The 18507-nt window shown below is 38.5% G+C and overlaps 1 protein-coding gene across 7 annotated transcripts in view; it reads right to left on the minus strand.

Annotated features, from left to right (window-relative positions):
• The window catches only part of LOC109426380 (G protein-coupled receptor kinase 1), a 359171-nt gene that overhangs the window by 203552 nt on the left and 137112 nt on the right, over positions 1–18507 (minus strand). The gene's annotated exons all lie outside the window — the stretch shown is intronic.

Raw genomic sequence — 18507 nt, forward strand, 5'->3', positions numbered from 1 at the left:
CCCAGACAGGCACGCTGAACGTTCACTACGCCATCGTGGTTCGAACATCCTAGTATCTATGGAGGGTTAAATATTGAAATTGAAAGAATAGTGGGACTGAATTGAAAAAAATAAGTGAAAAAATCTTGCACAACAATTATTTTTCCTTGGTCAATAACAAAAACTTGGTCCCCCTTTAAAAAATGACATATAAATGCTGAACTATAAAAATATAAATTTGAAATTAAGGTCAATCGAAAATTAAAAAAAAAAACAAACAAATATTGTTGTAGTTTTAAAATTCCGTCAAAATTATCAATTTTTAGAAATTTAAAAATTGCCAAATAATTTCCATTTTTATTTTCCGAAGATTTTTATTGATTTCCGAAATAATAATAATTTATATATAGTTGATGTAATTTAACAGATTTATGTCAAAAATTAATTAGATTTTTCTACATTTTGACTTATTTTTTCAAAAATCATTGTCCAAAATCTTACTTATACAGGTATACCTCGATTTAGTGGACATTTCAATTTTTGAAATGTCTATAAAATCGAATTTTACATAAAATCGAAGCAAAATTTTTTATTTTATTTTTATGTAAATTTTATACCAAAATGTACCAAAACATATAAAAATTGCATGAAAATTGAGTTTTCGATAAAAGGCTCGGAGTTTTTGGCATATATTAGCAATTCTCGCTAAATAACGAATAAACCACTATCTCGCTTTTTTGTATTGTATGGTTGATTCAAAAGCCAATATTTTGAGCAATGGACATACACAATAACGTTATTTGCATAAATGTTCCAAAAAAAATTGAAAAAGTTTCTAAATTCCTCCAGGGATCCCATCTGAACTTCTTCAAAGGGTTCCTTCGGAAATTTAAAGATTCGTGACAATGACAAGCACCTGATAGAGCGTGATTACAGGTTGTGCTGTATTTGCCGAACGATATTTCTGTACGAGTAGTTTAGGTTTGTCCCGCTATCTGCTTGGTCGCCTTTTGTTGCAATTCTGGGGTGTTAAATTAAATTAAGTGAACCCAGAATTTTCAACTATTTGACAAGATTTGCTTCACCAATTCCTCCATGATTTTTCACAAATCATTTCAGAGATTGTTCGAGAAATTCACACAGGGATTGTTTCAGCAATTCCTTTGGTTATTTATTCATAAATTGCTCTAGGCATTCGTACGAGAATCTTTTGGAGCTTTCATTAGAAAATCTACAAAAAAAATCCGAAATTCTTCTATTCTATTTTTATTTGTGGAAACTTGTCCAAGCATTTCGCCAAAAAATCCTTCACGGATTCTTTCAAAAAATCTTTCATGAATACGTTCTTCATAGATTTGTTTAGAAATTCCTTTTATTCTATAAATTTCACAAAAAAATCTATCAAAGCGTCTTACATGATTTACTTCTGAAATTCTCCCTTTTTTTCCAAAAAAAATATCCATGAATATGAGTAGAAATTCCTCTATAGAGGAATCTCTATAGGGATTCTTACAAAAATGCGTTCAGAGATTCCTTCAGAAATATCTTTAGACATTTATTCAGAAATTTCTCCAGAGATTCCCTTAATAAAACATTCAGCGATGCCTTCAGAAACTATTTTTCAGAAAATGTTTCAAAAGTTCCTTCAAAAATTTGAACTGGGATACTTTGGAAATTCTTCCAAGGATTTCACCAAATATTCCCACAGTAACTTCCAATTTCTAAGAATTTCTTCAGAATTTTCAGAACGAGATGTGAATGATTTGTTGTAGAAATTCCTCCTTTACCTTTTTTGAGACTGTTTCAGTTATTATCCGAAAATCTTTCGGAAATTCCTTTAAGCATTCTCTCAAACGATCGCCCTAAGATTTATTCCAAAACTTTCTCCGGGGTTTGCTTTAGAAATTGCTTCAAAGATTTTTTAAATCTAAATTTCTGTAAAAAAAATCTTCCTAGGATTTCTCAAGGAATTTCTCCAGGGTTTCTTAAAAAAATGGGAGAACCATTCGGGGATTTTCTCCAGGCATTCCTATAGAAACTACCCTGGGAGTTCCTTCACATTTTTTTCAGGGGTTCTTTCAGATAATCTCCCATGGTTTTTATTAAATTCGACCAATAATTTCTTCAAAAATATCTCCAGATTTTCCTCCATGGATTTTTTCACAAATTTCTCCAAGGATGACTTTGAACGAACTTCTACAGATTTTTCGATAAATCTTCCATGGACCCTTGCTGAAATCAATCCTAGGATTCGTTTAAAAAATCTTTCACGAGCTCCTGATAAAATCTTCCATAGGTTTTTAAAGAAATTCTGTCAGGGACTTCCTTGAAAACTGCTCATAGATTTACTTCAAAAAATCATCCAGGGAATCCTTACGAAATTCAGTCAGAATTTCTTCACAAAATCTTCTAGAAATTCCCCTAAACTTTAGAATGTCTTTTAGAAATTTCACCAAGAACACCTTAAGAAAGTCTTGCATGGATAGCTTCCAAAAATGGGTTCAAAGAATTCATCTAGAAAACCTTTCATGAAGTTTCTTAAAAATATTCCATGTTTTTTTTAGAATATGATTCACGAATACATTGAGAATCAGAAGCTCAAAACTCTTTCAAATTTTTCTTAGAAACTTTCTAAAGAACTGTCTCCAAAGATTGCTTTAGGAATTCTCTACAACAGATTATTAAGGAAATTCCCAAAATTTATTCACATTCCTTTTGGTATTCCTTCAAAATATTTCTCTTTCAGAAATTGCTCCAAGGATTTCTTAAGAGAGTCTTTGGAAATCTTCAAAGAAAATTTCCATCAGATTTTGCAGACTTCTACAGAGGATTGCTATGGAAAGGCTGAAAGACATTATTGCAAAGATTCCTGCTAAAATTGACACAGAGATTTCATCGGAAATTCCGCCGAGTATTCCTCTATGTATTTGCGCGGAAACTCTCCCAGGATTTCCTCCAAGCATACCTCTATGAATTTCTCTATGGATTTATCAAGGAGTTCATTAAAAAATGTTTAGGATTTTTGTTTGGAGATTTCTCCAGGATTTTTTTTTTTCAACAATATCTCAAGAGGTTTTGTTAGGTATTCCACCGGGAGTTTCCAGTTATTCTTTCCGTAACATCCTCAAAAAATCCATTTATGGATTCTAAAAATATTCCTTTTTTCCAAAATTCATTCAGAAATTTATTTAGAATTTTCTTCATATTTTTTTAAAACTGCTTCTGAAATTTCTTCAGCGATACTTTAAAGACTTCTTGAATATTACTAGAATTACTTCAGAAATTTCGGCAGGGATTTCTTCAATTTCCTCCAGGAATTGCTCAAGTGGTTCCTTTAGAGATTCCTCCTGGAATTCATCCTTGGAAATGTACACGTGTAGGGACGCTGGAATCGGGGAATCTTGACTAACTAGCTCTGATTCTACCATGACAGCACTAGAAATAACTTATCACACATTTTGTCATGTGGGTCTAATGTGGGTGCTCCACAAAATAATTTATTGATATAATATGCTCCACGAGTCAAAAGGGCTGAAAACCCCTGCATTATAATTCATCATGATACAAACTGCAAGTATTAAACTGATTGAAAATTACAAATTTTATCATTAAAAAATGTACATAAAATCGAAGTACATAAAATCGAGGGTCTATATAATCGAGGGTCCACTAAATCGAGGTATACCTGTAGATGCATTTTGAACTATTTTCAAGAAATTGCATCGAAACGTAATAAATATCACATTATAAAAATCAAATTTTGAACATTCGTTACCCAGATTGACATACCTAATGAACTCCATTCGCTCACGAAAGCTCCCGTACCGCCCATTAGATATTCATAGAATTTCTTAACGGCTGCTTTAGAATTGTAAATCATTGATCAACTCTCGCAGGACCGGTGCCGTGTCGGTACGGTCACGGTGTGGAGTGAAATAAGTAGGGCGCACAGCAAACAGAGAAAGACTAAACATTCACTCCATTCAGTGGCCTTCGACCTCTCTGCCATTCGGAGTCAGACGGACGGTCGGAGGGTTGCCGCCTGTGATGACCCCTCCTGGGAAAATGTGAAAGCAAATTCTTGTTCTTGGAAAATTTTTTACGTCAATCTCGACAAGAATGTAGGTTAAATCTGTTTGAATTGGTTGCTTTTAGTTGCTGTTGGCACCTGGTGTATAGCATCGAGCAAAAAATCTGAACTTTTATGCTGCAACATTTTATCGACTTGTTCATTGAGATAATTTCAAATGAATGGAGCTCTTATGAAATTCAAAAAGAGTAATTTGTAGCATATAAAATAGCTCATGTTTGGAACAAATCAATAATCTGACTTTATTATTTTGCAACGGTCGTGATCATTTGTATCGTAACGGACGTCATGTAGTGTGCAATGCCTAATTCTTATTCTTTTTTTTCTGGCATCACGTCTCTATTTTTATAAAAACCTGCATTGCAATTGCACTCTACTGAAAAATTGGGCCCGACATAATGGAGGTTACTCTAATTTACACTGAAAAAAAAACAAAACTCGAAAAGTAGGCGATTTCTATGTCGTACAAGCCTATGCTCCTATGCCTGTATAAATTAAGATTCAAGCTTTAGTGTTTAAACTGCCATTCATGGGGAGGAAATAGGATATTTTCCATGAGGACACACGCTACTTTCTGCTCGAGTGTAGCCACAACACCGAGCTAGTTGACCTTGCAAAAACAAATATCAACAGCAGAACCCACTACTGGGATCGACGTCAAGCTGTCCATGCGTAACGAACTAAGATTCCCAGTAAACAAGCTTATTTGTTCAATACTGTGTAAGTTTCCTACAGTGCAACTCTAAAGCAGTTGCTATATCACAAAAATTCTTTCAACAGCCATAGCAACACCACCAAACGTTATGTAAGAGTAATGTTTTTTGTGAATGTCAGGCATCATCTTGTGAGTGATATCGCACTCCAAAAAGCTTGGAAAACAGGGGAAAAAACTTTCACTTTCCATCGAAATTCAATCACACAAAAGTCAGTTTGACACCCTCGATCGAAGTTTCCAATCAGACATTCCATGATAGGGAAGGATGCCGGAACGGGGCCGGCGGGGAACATTGAGGAGCAAAAATACCGCAAAACTGTTGCGAAACAATCGATCGCAGTGAGTAAACTTCACCGGCCGCCAAATTTGCGTTTGTTGCCAACGGTACCGTCGCTCTGCCGCCAGTGATGCCAAATTTCTGAATTTTCTTTCTTGAATATCCGGTGAGACTAGTTGCTCGCTCCGTTTCTATCGGCCACCGTCAAAGTTGTAACCATCATCAGTCGCCCGTCGCATCGCGTCAGAAAAAGTCTCGAATTTGGAAACTTGTTTTCTAATTCTTCCCGGAATGGCACCGGTGACACTTTTCACTGGTCGGCGGCTTGGTGGGGTTTCTGACTCAGACGGACTGGAAAATTGCAGTTTTGTTTGTGTCCGTGGCAGCTGGTGCTGCTCCAGCGTTGCGTTGTTGTTTGGAGAGGGACATCAATTCCATCAATTTGGACAGTGTTTCGCCCCTTTTTTCGTGCTAGGAAAAGTTTATAATTTTTGGTGGTTTGCTGACGACGATGGAGATGGAAGTGTTTCGGAATTTTAGGCGAGTAATTAAATTATCCACAGCCGGAATGGTGGAAAGAAAGAGTGGTATGACTCCATAGTGCTTACTTTAGCATCACTGTGACGGAATATTATGGGAATAAGAAGCTTACAAGGGATAGACAAAATTATCGGGAAAGGCAAAATTTTCACTTTTCGATAAAAAAAAATGATCAACTAGCTGTAATTTTTCGAAAAGGCATCAAAAAATCTCAAATTATGTCTGTAAGTTAATCAACTAGCTGTTTATCAATGGTCCAAATTAAAGACAGATCAAGCGATTCTACATGAAATTAGAAAAATTCTAGTAAATTCATTAAATTTTTTAACGGTAATGACTCATATAATGAACTTATCTTTAGAAAAGCCTTGACTTAACTTCGAATTGGTAAAAAGATAATAGCGTTTACATTATTTTTTGAATTTAACATTATAGTTTTGAATGCTTCAATATCATTTCAAAACTCAAGATAACAATAGTTCATTTAAATTCCGTTTTATTGACTTTAATATACTTATGTTCTGAAAGAAAGTAAGTAATTACAAGTTTAGTCAAACTCAAGGCTCATTAGGGTCTGTTCATAAACCACGTAGATCAAATTTTGGCCATCTGAGACCCCCCTCCCCTCTCGTAGACTTTTGTCCATGAACAAGTTTTAAAATTTGTATGCAGCGTAGACTTTAGTCAGACCCCCCTCCTCCACAAAGTATTCGTGGTTTATGAACGGTCCCTTATATAAGTCATGGATGCTCAAAATTTCATTTCATTTGGTGATAAACTGCTTAAAGTTGGCTATCGGATAATTATGCCTTTTACTAAGAACCTTTCAAATTTCATGCAGAACAGGCCGATCTTTCCCTAATGTTGACCTTTGATAGACTATGTATTAGTTGATCAACTTACAGTGCAAATTTAAGAATTTTTTATGCAGTTCATCCATATCCATTGAACTGTTCTTCCAAAAATAACAATGATTTTCACTTTTCCACTTGCTCAAATTTCTTTTCTATTTCAAACACATCTGAACTTTTATTCTATTTCAATTTCATATCGCTTTCGCTTTGACTGGACTGGATTCGCTGGTTGGGTCACGACTGCGCCCCGATTAGCGAATAATGCTGCATTACCGAAATGCTGCTGTCAATAGGTGTTTATCCATGAAAAGATAATGCTCCCAAAACTACTCCTTTTATTTTCAATTTTTCGTATTCAATTTATATTCATCGTGATTTTTTAACATATTCATTATATATATTTTTCTTTTCCTTTATTATCAAGTTCCAGTCAGTTTTTATTTTTTTCCAACTTATTTGAATTTCATTTTTATTCCTAATCCACTTCTGTTCCACTCGTGTTTATTTGTTTTTGACTTCTATTACATTTCTGTTCTACTTCTTTTGCTTTTTTTCATTTATATTTCGTATAGATTTCATTAGGGAATTCACTAAACAAGATAAGCCACTTGTTAAATATTGTTCTGGTAACGTCGCAATCACCAAGGCAATCTTTGATTATTTCAATAATTATAACAATAATCACATAAGCATGGCTTATGTAGCCGTTCACGCTGTCAAGTGAACGACATTTTGATTGCTATTATATTTTCTTCCAATCCTCTTCATTCTCTTGTATTCTAATTAATGTAAATTCTGTTTACTGTTTTTTTTTTTCTTTTGTTTGTTTAGTTTGTTATTTTGTTAGCTATTCCATTTTCACTTTCCTTCCATTCTTTTTGTACTTCTTTTCCAATTCAGTTGATTGTTATTATTGATTTATTTCTTTTCATTTTGAGTCCATGTCTATTCCATTTCCAATCAATTAATATTCTACGTTTTGTTTTATTATTTTTCCTTTTTTATAGTCATTTCTTTTTCTATTCCATCCCATGTCATTCTATATAATTTATTACTTTCCACTGGGTTGTACTCTACTAATTTCTACTATTCTATCGCGGAAAAATTATTGTCTATTTTGAACCAATGGAAGCGAGTTATTAAAAAACCATAATGTCGAGGTATTTCTAAAATTGCTTGGAAAGTAGGTCAAATATCGTTATACGGACACGAGCTAATAACATACAATCCCAAACTCTTCCATAGAATCATATCCAAGTTTTCCATGAAATTCTAAAGTTCTTCAAGCAGTTTGTTTTTACAATCTTTTGCAATTCTTTCGAATTTTTGCAAGGAATTTCTCAGTCATTTTTAGGATATTGACCCGTAAGTTTCATCATTCAAATTTATAAAAACAAACAAGAACTCTGTAAAAATGCCAACATAACTTTTTTCACAAATCAATTCGGAATGTATTCTATGCATGGTTCACTAAACCTGATTTATTTATTTTTTATTCACACAGAAACCTTTCTGAGTTCTGTTATCATTTCCTTGTATCTTTTTCTCAAAGTTTGTCCCAGAATCATTAATCACAGTTAGTTAATTAAAAATATCCAAAGATAGGTGCTGAAAAAATCGAGTTTTGCAACGAGGTGCATACAACATTTTTTGTCATTACGAAAAATGATGTTTTCACGTTACATACTTCTGCAGGATGAGGTACGATTGAGCATCATGGGAAATCAACCACATTTAACATGCAGCTCATCCTACTATTGGTTACATACACGAAAATGAATGATAAATGTCTGTTGGTAAAAGTGCCGAAAAGTAGTACTTTTGCTCAGTGAAAACTTGACGTTTTCGCAACGTAATGGCAAAAATATGTTTTGTCATCTGGCAATCTGATGCGCATCTAGACCTTGGGCAAGGAAAATGCATCTTTGGAATGTGTCGCCCCTCTAAGGCATTTCTCAAAATTTACTTGAAAACAAACATTTTTATACCATGTATCCTAAAATTGAACTTCTAATCTATAAATTCACATAAATAATTTAATAAAATGATTATTAGTATGGGACAAACATCAAATCCTCGCTCCAGTAGACTTTTTCGATTCCATTTAGGTCCCATATGAACTGTACAAAATTTCAGCGCAATCGGTGAAACTATAATTTAGCGCAAGCGGTCCAAAGTTTTCATAGGATTTACTATGGGAAAAGTTACACTTTCGGATAAAAAATCCCAGTGGTTACCCCTTGTCTCCTTAATTCAAATCGATCAACGCTTCTTGTAGAGAAATCCTTTATGAAACTTTCCTTCAAAGACCACAAAACGATTGGAGGTTTGTGGAAAAAGTTATAGATTTATTACCGATTAGTGAACCAACGAACGGCTTTTTGTTTTGTTTTATTAGCAGCACTGTAGCTGCTGCCTTGGCTGCTGCTGTTTCTGGGGGTGGTGATGCCACCCGCCACACCATGCAGCAACGGCAGCAGCAGTGCTGCTGATAAAACAAAACAAAAAGCCGTCCGTTGGATCACTAATCGGTTATAAATCAATAACTTTTTCCACAAGCATCCAATCGTTTTGCGGGCTTCGAAGGAAAGTTTCATAAAGGATTATTCTACAAAAGGCGTTGATCAATTTGAATAAAGGAGATAAAGGGCGACCTCTGTGATTTTTTGTTTGAAAGTGTAACTTTTCCCATAGTAAATCCTATGCAAACTTTAAACCGCTTGCGCTAAATTATAGTTTCACCGATTGCGCTGAAATTTTGTACAGCTCATATGGGACCTAAATGGAATCGAAAAAGTCGACTGGAGCGAGGATTTATGTTTTCCTTACAAGCGTGTCCCATACTAATGATTATATTTTCCACTTTTTTTACAAAAGGACATAAAAAAGACTCAATAGACATCAATACAAAAATTCAAGCTAGAATAGAAAATTGAAGGGGCAAAAGATATACTAAGGGCAAATCTTAAGCAGAAAAATTTCCTAATTCTTAATAATGGTGCATTATCACTTCAATTTTAAGTTCCATATTTTTTCCTGCTTTTTATTTTTCAACTTCCAGGGATTGTATGGGTCTTTAGTTGGGAGCGTACTCCAGGGAGGTTTAGGAGAGTTTCAGGGGCATTCCAAGGGGCGTTTGAAGGGATTTCAGGGTCCTCTTAAACCGCCGGAATCATCTGTAAAGTCCATGAAGCCCCCTTTAACACCCATGAAACCCCAGAGTTCCAAGACTAAGAGGTTTTCAGGGGCAATCGTGAGAGCTTCGGAAAGTTTAGGGGGGTTCTCAGAGGGTTTCAGGGGCTGTTCAAGAAATTTAGAGCGTTTTAGAGGTACTCTCAGGCATTTTGGGAGGTTTCGAGGAATTTTGAACAAGTTTTTGCGGTGTTACAGGGCGTTTTAGAATATTTCAGTGGGTTTTAGGTGCGTTGCAGGAAGTTTCAGGTGGTTTCAGAAAGTTTTTGGATCCATTTTGAGAAGTTTTTGAGTTGCTGGAATGCAGGTTTCAAAGGTGTTACATGTAGTTTTAGGGGCATTCGGAAGAGGAGGAATTGTATGTACGTTGCAGGGGTTTTGAGGGGGCCTTAGAGGTTTCAGAAGATATCTCAGGAGGTTTCGAAACATTTCTGCAGGGTTTCTGAAGCATCACAGGGATTTTTTGGTGCTTTCCAATAGTTGCAGGGCTCCCTGGTGCTTCGAGTATAAATATTTGTTGTATTAAAAAGACAGAACAATTGTTCAATGTGTTTTACGTTTAATATTCGTGCGTTTTTTGTGTTAAATGTTTTAATTTCCCCTAATATTGATGCACATTTATAGGGTTCTGGCAGAATGAAAAAGATCGCAGCAAGCCATGCGCATGAGCAGCTGGTTTTAACTTTCTGTCACGCGTTTTTTTCGTTGTCGTGAAATATTTTAATCGGATGGAGTGAAATGGCTTGAAGTTATGCCATCAGCTAGTGAGACAGTGATTTAAGGTAATTGAAAGAAAAGTGTAAAGTTTGTTCCAATTTATAGTATACTCGATCAATTTTCACGAACTAAAGTGCATCTCAGAGGAAGAGGCTCATGGAGCTTCAGTTCAGTATCTGGGTTCTTTCTAAGTTGGTGAAGGGGTTTATAAATGCTTGCAAGGACTTGGCCAGCTGAGTGGGTCTATGACATTGTAGACAGTAGCGACATCAGCAATGGTAATGGATATATTCAACTTCGCAACTCCATCCAAGATTTGTGTAAATGTTCATGCTATGCTATTTATAGGGTTCTGGCAGAATAGATACCCATGAAAATAAATTCCATTTCAACTGCCAACTTTCAGGCCACTTCGGGCAGTGGTCAAGTACTAGAGATATAAACCTTTCCCTGACACGGACTCCAAGTAATGAAATCCGAATCGGGATGCCCAAAATGGGTTAGTTTTCCTAGACAAAAACTATCTATGAAAGCAGCAGCAATGTCTGTCAACTAAAAGGCTAACTGCCATTCAAAACACTCATCCAGGATGACTGATGGACCCAAACCAATTAATGAAACCTCGTCATCCTGTGATCGGAAAGTTTTATCCATCTGGATAACAGGTGACCTTTATGTTTTGTGTTGTGCTGTGTTAATTGGTTATGTCTCTTATTCTGGAATTTATAAGGTTCTATGTGTCGGGATATGTCCATCCTTTGTAACAATTAATTTTCCTTTATTTCTGTAACACTAGTTGCTGTTGCCTTAGTTATATGTAGTCAAAATTTCATTTTTTGATGTATAATATGATCCACTGCACGAACTTACGCTGGCATGCTTACTCTCACAGAAAGTTTGACATTTGAGAGGTACCGACACCGTTCAAACGTCAAATTTCGTGTGAGAGTAAGCAGGCCAGAATAAATTCGTGCTGTGGACTATACTAGTACTGACCAAAAAGAGGGAGCTTTTTATGCAGGACATAAAAAGCTGTATAAAAACAGGTTTACTGTATTAAGCTTCAAAACGTTTCAAGTTAATAAAAAAAAACATCCGCAGTCAGTAAAAAAGTTCCATAGATCTGCAAAACATCACCATTCATTGTTTCTGCTAAGCCCCGTAAATGCATAAAAAGGAATTATGATGACACACTGAACCAACAACGCTCCACAGTTAGTAATCCAAGTGCAGCCCTCCCACGCTTGAATAACGCTTCCATAACAATATGGGCTATGCACAGCGGACACCGTCGAATCTAGTTAGATGCACGTAATTCTATAAAACAACCTGATTACTGAGCACTGAAAGGTAATAAATTCGTTTAAATTGTGGAACTGTGGGTTGCGTGAAGCAAAAACCGATACGTAGAGTGTTTCTGTGTGAATTCTGTGACAACAGATGTTCGAAATAAAATTTTAAAAAATACAGAAGAGTGCAAAAGTACAAGATGCAAGGTAAAAAAGAAAGAAGTAAAAAATAAAACTTTTAAAACATAAAAGAATGAAGAGAAAAAAAATGCTGCACATAAATAAAAGTAGACACATTCTACCTTTTGTCTGTTTGAACTAACTGATTTATTGAACTAAATAAAATTATATTTTTTAACTTCCTTCGCTAATGCAGAAGAAACTTTGGTCAATAGTGTATACTTCTATCAGTTATGTATGAGAAAGGAATTTTCACCTAGTAGGTGAACGATTCGGTTAGTTTTCTATTTTGCGTATGGTACTTTGCCACCAGAAACAATATATTTGAAATATATGCTTTGTTTAATAGTGTTAACTTGTCTCCGTGAAGCAGAAGTGGGTGGATGCACCCGAATAGGAAAGTTCGAATAAATGTAAACAAAATTTGTTGTTCGAATAAAAAGAACTAGGGGAACTTATGTATTCTCGGCAGTTTTGTTCTCTTCGTCATGGATTTTTTTTTAAAACCTGTAGGTCTTAGAGTTGGCCTCAAATCCTTCCCAAACAAGCTGAGTTATATGCCAAAATTTTAGGCAATTCGGTCCACAAAAACCTCCCATGACGAAGAGAACAAACCTGCCGAGAATACCCATCGTCACCCTATACCATTATTTCAAAAGATAGAAATCGCAGCAATTTATCAACACACTTTTTAAAAAATTGAGTATAATTAGATGAACGTTATTCTGAAACAGTGAGAGTTGATCAATTGTGCAACATTTCAAGGTGACATATTTAAATATATTATGTAAATTTGATGTGAAAAATTACTTGTTTTCACTTGAGGCAGAGAGCCGTTTAGCTCACCGATTGAGCCCTATAATTGCAATCAACTCCACGTTGAAGTGATCGGCGAAAACAAGAAACAATCATCGATTCGGTTTCACCTTATCCTATTTTAATACTGTATCAAGGCATAAGTTGACTGTAGACATCAAAAATAAGGAGCCAATGAGCTCTTTCTCGGTTAACAATATTACTCTGTGAAATCAACTATTCAGCCCTCAGGTGCGTGGAGAATATTCAAGCAATTTGCATTGTTATGCATACATTGTATTTTAAAGAGCTAGACAAAATGATGCATATTTAGTTTTATAGCTGTATAATTTTACATTGTTTTATTGAGCCATTCGGCTCCTGGATGCAAATTAACAAATATACCTCAAGTTGATGAATAATTTAGTCAGCTTCGATGTATCCATAACATTAGAAAAATCCTGGTGTTCTTCCAGAAAGCCTGGGAATCCACCATGAATTCTGAGGTTCCTCCAGGAAGCCTGCAAATTAACAAATATACTTCAAGTTGATGAATAATTTAGTCAGCTTCGATGTGTCCATAACATTAGTGAGTCGAATCCCATTTCTTCAGAAATTATGTTTTATAGAAAACAAAAACTTACAAGCAAACACTTTTAGTGAGCTTTTCAGCTCTCAATGTTATATCAAAGTGCTTGTAAAGCTTTCTGTAGCAAATCCAGAACATTCTATTTAAAAGTTGCTCAGTTGTCTAGTAACTTATTTTAGAGGTTTGATGTCCTTGTATGTATAATCTAATTCATGAAGTGTGTAAATTTGTGTATGATCTTTTCAAAAATGTTTCTTTTCTTAAATTTCCAACGTTTAGAGAACATTTATGTGATTCAGACACCATTTTCCATTCGGGAAGCGAACCTAGTAAGCTCAATTCAGTAAAAAGCTGCTCGCATAACATGCAATGCAAGTGCAAAAATATTGCAACCCATAACTACTGGGAAACCCCTCCAGCAGAGGGACGAGAAGCAGAACAGAATTCGACTACAACTGGGAGCAACAACAACTCCACTCCATAAGCCCCGTAAGTGCAAAACTGTATGAATTATTGCCAACACCGAAGAGAACCGAAGCGGAAATGTGCCACCATTCCCAGAGCATCCAACCAACCCAGTCCAGTGCCAAGTGGACGCATTTCTCACTTCAGCTGTATCGTCGCGTCTAGGTATGTCCTGGAAGCGATGTGGTGCCGTGCGAGCGCACGACCAACTCTGGCGGCGCAATGCCATTAGTTCGTGTGTATATGGAGGACCTGACGGCGCGCCGCCGCCGCCGTCATCGTTGTTCCCGCATCCGAAGGGATTCACACAATTGTGAAGCGAAGTGTGTTCTGCTCAACTCCCACACACACGCCCGTCACGTAAATACTGCCGTAAATGACCCATTTTATCAGGAACGTTATTCTTCCGGGTTCTAGTCGCTCGACGTTGTCACTGTTGCCGTCGCGCCAGTTCACAGTCGATTGGGGCGGAGTAGTTGGCAGAGGATGAAAGTTTTCAGGTTTCACACAAATGGTTTTTCCTCTGCGTCGAGCTGACGCTATATGTGCTTTGAACATGATACATTCCATGGTCGATTGCAATCAGAACTGACTGGCAGAATAATTCACCTAGAAATGGCGTGAATTTATTGATGCCAGCAGTGTCAATATCATTTCTTCAGAAGCTCCACCAGGTATTTCACCAGGAATTTCACCAGGAATTCCACCGGGAATTCCTCCAGGAATTCCACCAGGAATTCCTCCAGGAATTCCTCCAGGAATTCCACCAGGAATGCCTCCAGGAATTCCACCAGGAATTCCTCCAGGAATTCCACCAGGAATTCTTCCTGGAATCCCACCAGGAATTCTTCCTGGAATTCCACCAGGAATTCCTCCAGGAATTCCACCGGGAATTTCTCCAGGAATTCCACCGGGAATTCCTCCAGGAATTCCTCGATGAATTCCTCCAGGAATTCCTCGATGAATTCCTCCAGGAATTCCTCGATGAATTCCTCCAGGAATTCCTCGATGAATTCCTCCAGGAATTCCTCGATGAATTCCGCCAGGAATACCAACAGGAATTACACCAGGGATTCCTCCAGGAATTCCACCAGGAATTCCTCCAGGAATTCCACCAGGAATTCCTCCAGGAATTCCACCAGGAATTCCTCCAGGAATTCCACCAGGAATTCCTCCAGGAATTCCACCAGGAATTCCTCCAGGAATTCCACCAGGAATTCCTCCAGGAATTCCACCAGGAATTCCTCCAGGAATTCCACCAGGAATTCCTCCAGGAATTCCACCAGGAATTCCTCCAGGAATTCCTCCAGGAAGCAATTCCTCCAGGAATTCCTCAAGGAATTCCTCCAGGAATTCCTCAAGGAATTCCTCCAGGAATTCCTCCAGGAATTCCACCAGGAATTCCTCCAGGAATTCCACCAGGAATGCCTCCAGGAATTCCACCAGGAATTCCTCCAGGAATTCCACCAGGAATTCTTCCTGGAATTCCACCAGGAATTCTTCCTGGAATTCCACCAGGAATTCCTCCAGGAATTCCACCGGGAATTTCTCCAGGAATTCCACCGGGAATTCCTCCAGGAATTCCTCGATGAATTCCTCCAGGAATTCCTCGATGAATTCCGCCAGGAATACCAACAGGAATTACACCAGGGATTCCTCCAGGAATTCCACCAGGAATTCCTCCAGGAATTCCACCAGGAATTCCTCCAGGAATTCCACCAGGAATTCCTCCAGGAATTCCACCAGGAATTCCTCCAGGAATTCCACCAGGAATTCCTCCAGGAATTCCACCAGGAATTCCTCCAGGAATTCCACCAGGAATTCCTCCAGGAATTCCACCAGGAATTCCTCCAGGAATTCCACCAGGAATTCCTCCAGGAATTCCACCAGGAATTCCTCCAGGAATTCCACCAGGAATTCCTCCAGGAATTCCACCAGGAATTCTTCCAGGAATTCCAGTAGGAATTCCACCAGGAATTCCTCCAGGAATTCCACCAGGAATTCCTCCAGGAATTCCACCAGGAATTCCACCAGGAATTCCACCAGGAATTCCTCCAGGAATTCCACCAGGAATTCCTCCAATAATTCTACCAGCAATTCCCCCAGGAATTCCACCAGGAATTCCCCCAGGAATTCCACCAGGAATTCCTCCAGGAATTCCACCAGGAATTCCTCCAGGAATTCCACCAGGAATTCCTCCAGGAATTCCACCAGGAATTCCTCCAGGAATTCCACCAGGAATTCCTCCAGGAATTCCACCAGGAATTCCTCCAGGAATTCCACCAGGAATTCCTCCAGGAATTCCACCAGGAATTCCTCCAGGAATTCCACCAGGAATTCCTCCAGGAATTCCACCAGGAATTCCTCCAGGAATTCCACCAGGAATTCCTCCAGGAATTCCACCAGGAATTCCTCCAGGAATTCCACCAGGAATTCCTCCAGGAATTCCACCAGGAATTCCTCCAGGAATTCCACCAGGAATTCCTCCAGGAATTCCACCAGGAATTCCTCCAGGAATTCCACCAGGAATTCCTCCAGGAATCCCACCAGGAATTCCTCCAGGAATTCCACCAGGAATTCCTCCAGGAATTCCACCAGGAATTCCTCCAGGAATTCCTCCAGAAATTCCACCAGGAATTCCTCCAGGAATTCCACCAGGAATTCCACCAGGAATCCCTCAAGGAATTCCACCAGGAATCCCTCAAGGAATTCCACCAGGAATCCCTCAAGGAATTCCACCAGGAATTCCTCCAGGAATTCCACCAGGAATTCCTCCAGGAATTCCACCAGGAATTCCTCCAGGAATTCCACCAGGAATTCCTCTAGGAATTCCACCAGGAATTCCTCCAGGAATTCCACAAGGAATTCCTCCAGGAATTCCACCAGGATTTTCACCAGGAATTCCTCTAGGAACTTCACCAGGCATTTCTCCAGGAATTCCACCAGAAATTTTACCGGAAAATCCACCAAAAAATTCTCCAGAAATTCCCCTAGGAAGTCCTCCGGATACTCCACTAGGAATTCGTTCAAGAGATCCACCAGAAATTTCTCCAGTATTTTTTTTTTTCAGAAATTCCACAAGTAATTGTCCCAGGAAATCCTTCAGGAATTCCACCAGGAATTTCTCCAGGAATTTCTTCAGGGATTTCTCCAGGAAATCCTCTAGAAATTTCACCAAGAATTCCGCCAGGGATTACTTAAGGAATTCTTTCAATTTCACAGGCGTGCCTGTGGAATTCCTTCCAGTAATTTTACAACTAAAGCCTGTTAGGTATCAGTGAGATGCCAACCTTTTACCGCACAAATGACAGTGCGAAAAAAAACTGAAAAAATCCAAACAATAACGCTCGAACGACCAACACAGACCCCCAGCTGCGAACGGAATGGCATGTTTTGCCCCGAAGCGGATTTTCGACCAACGCAACCCAACGGCTTCAATGAATAAGACCGAGAAGTACCACCCGCGCTGCTCTCACTATCGAGTATTGCAGGTGGATGAGTGGATGGGTAGATGGTGCGAAATCTCCAGCCAACAATTTCCAAAGATAAACATTTATTCTTGTGTAGTACTTTAATTATTCACCGCCACCACCACCGTACCGTGGAATGGTGCGTTCGTTCGTCCGTCCGTCCGTCCGTCGAAGCACTACTGTAGGAGGAATTGGCTGTCTGTTTTTGCATTGATTGTGAAAGCTGGTTGAACGAGAAGAGCGATCATTTTTCTATTTGCTTGGGGGCGTTGAAAACTCCGAAACCAAAAGGTCAAGTCGAACCGCTGCCGATGCAATATGGCTGAGGAGTGTGATGTGAGTAATGGCGTTTGGTGGTTTGGGTGGAATTCTGGTTGGAGAACTTTTGTTAGATGTGGGGAATACTTTTGGGAGTCCGCAAGATTTTGTGAGTTCTATTGAAAAGCCTGGGATTCCAGTATTACATCTAGTTCTTTTCAGAAAAAAACATGAATTTCCAAGTATTTAGCTTGAGTTTCCTCCGTGAAAACTGGAAAACCCCAGTGTTCTTCCAGAAAGCCTGGGAGTCCACCATGACTTCTGAGGTTCCTCCAGGAATCCTGAGGTTTCTCCAGGAAGCCTGAAGATGTTCCAGGAAGCCTGAAGTTCCTTCAGGAAGCCTGAAGTTCCTTCAGGAAGCCTGAAGTTCCTCTAGGAAGCCTGAAGTTCCCCCAGGAAGCCTGCGGTTCCTTCAGGAATCCTGAGGTTCCTCAAGGAATCCTGAGGCTCCTCCAGGAATACTGAGGTTCCTCCGGGAATCCTGAGGTTCATCCAGGAAGCCTGAGGTTCCTCCAAGAAGTCTCGGCTTCCTCTAGAAAGCATGAAGATCCACTATGAAGCCTGCGATTTTTCTATGAAGCCTAGGTTTCCTCCAGGAAGCCTGGGATTCCTCCAGGATGATTTTTTAAGAACCCGAGAGTTCCTATTGAAAGCCTGATTTTCCATTAGGAAACCTGAGATTTCTGCTTCTCCTTTTTTCTCCATCGAACTTGTCTTATTTCACAAATCAGTCAAAGAGGTAAATTTTCTCTTCGTCACTACATTTGAGGTTTTGCTAATACCGAACCACCGCCCAAAGCCAAAACTTTACACACAAGTAGCTCCAAAAATAGCTCAAATATTCCCCGCAAAATTTCCCGATCCCATTAGAGAGCATCGTTTTTGCGGCCCGGTGCGGTGCGGTGTTCACCCCCAAGAGGAGTTTTGTGTTGTTTCGGAATTCACGCGGCGTCCAACCAAATTGCAAATAATCGATGGTTTTATGACCACTTTCCAACGGGCGCATTTCGCATCTCGCTTCGGTAAACACACGCACG

The sequence above is a fragment of the Aedes albopictus genome, chromosome 3 (assembly GCF_035046485.1).
Source record: "Aedes albopictus strain Foshan chromosome 3, AalbF5, whole genome shotgun sequence".
Taxonomy (NCBI): Eukaryota; Metazoa; Arthropoda; class Insecta; order Diptera; family Culicidae; genus Aedes; species Aedes albopictus.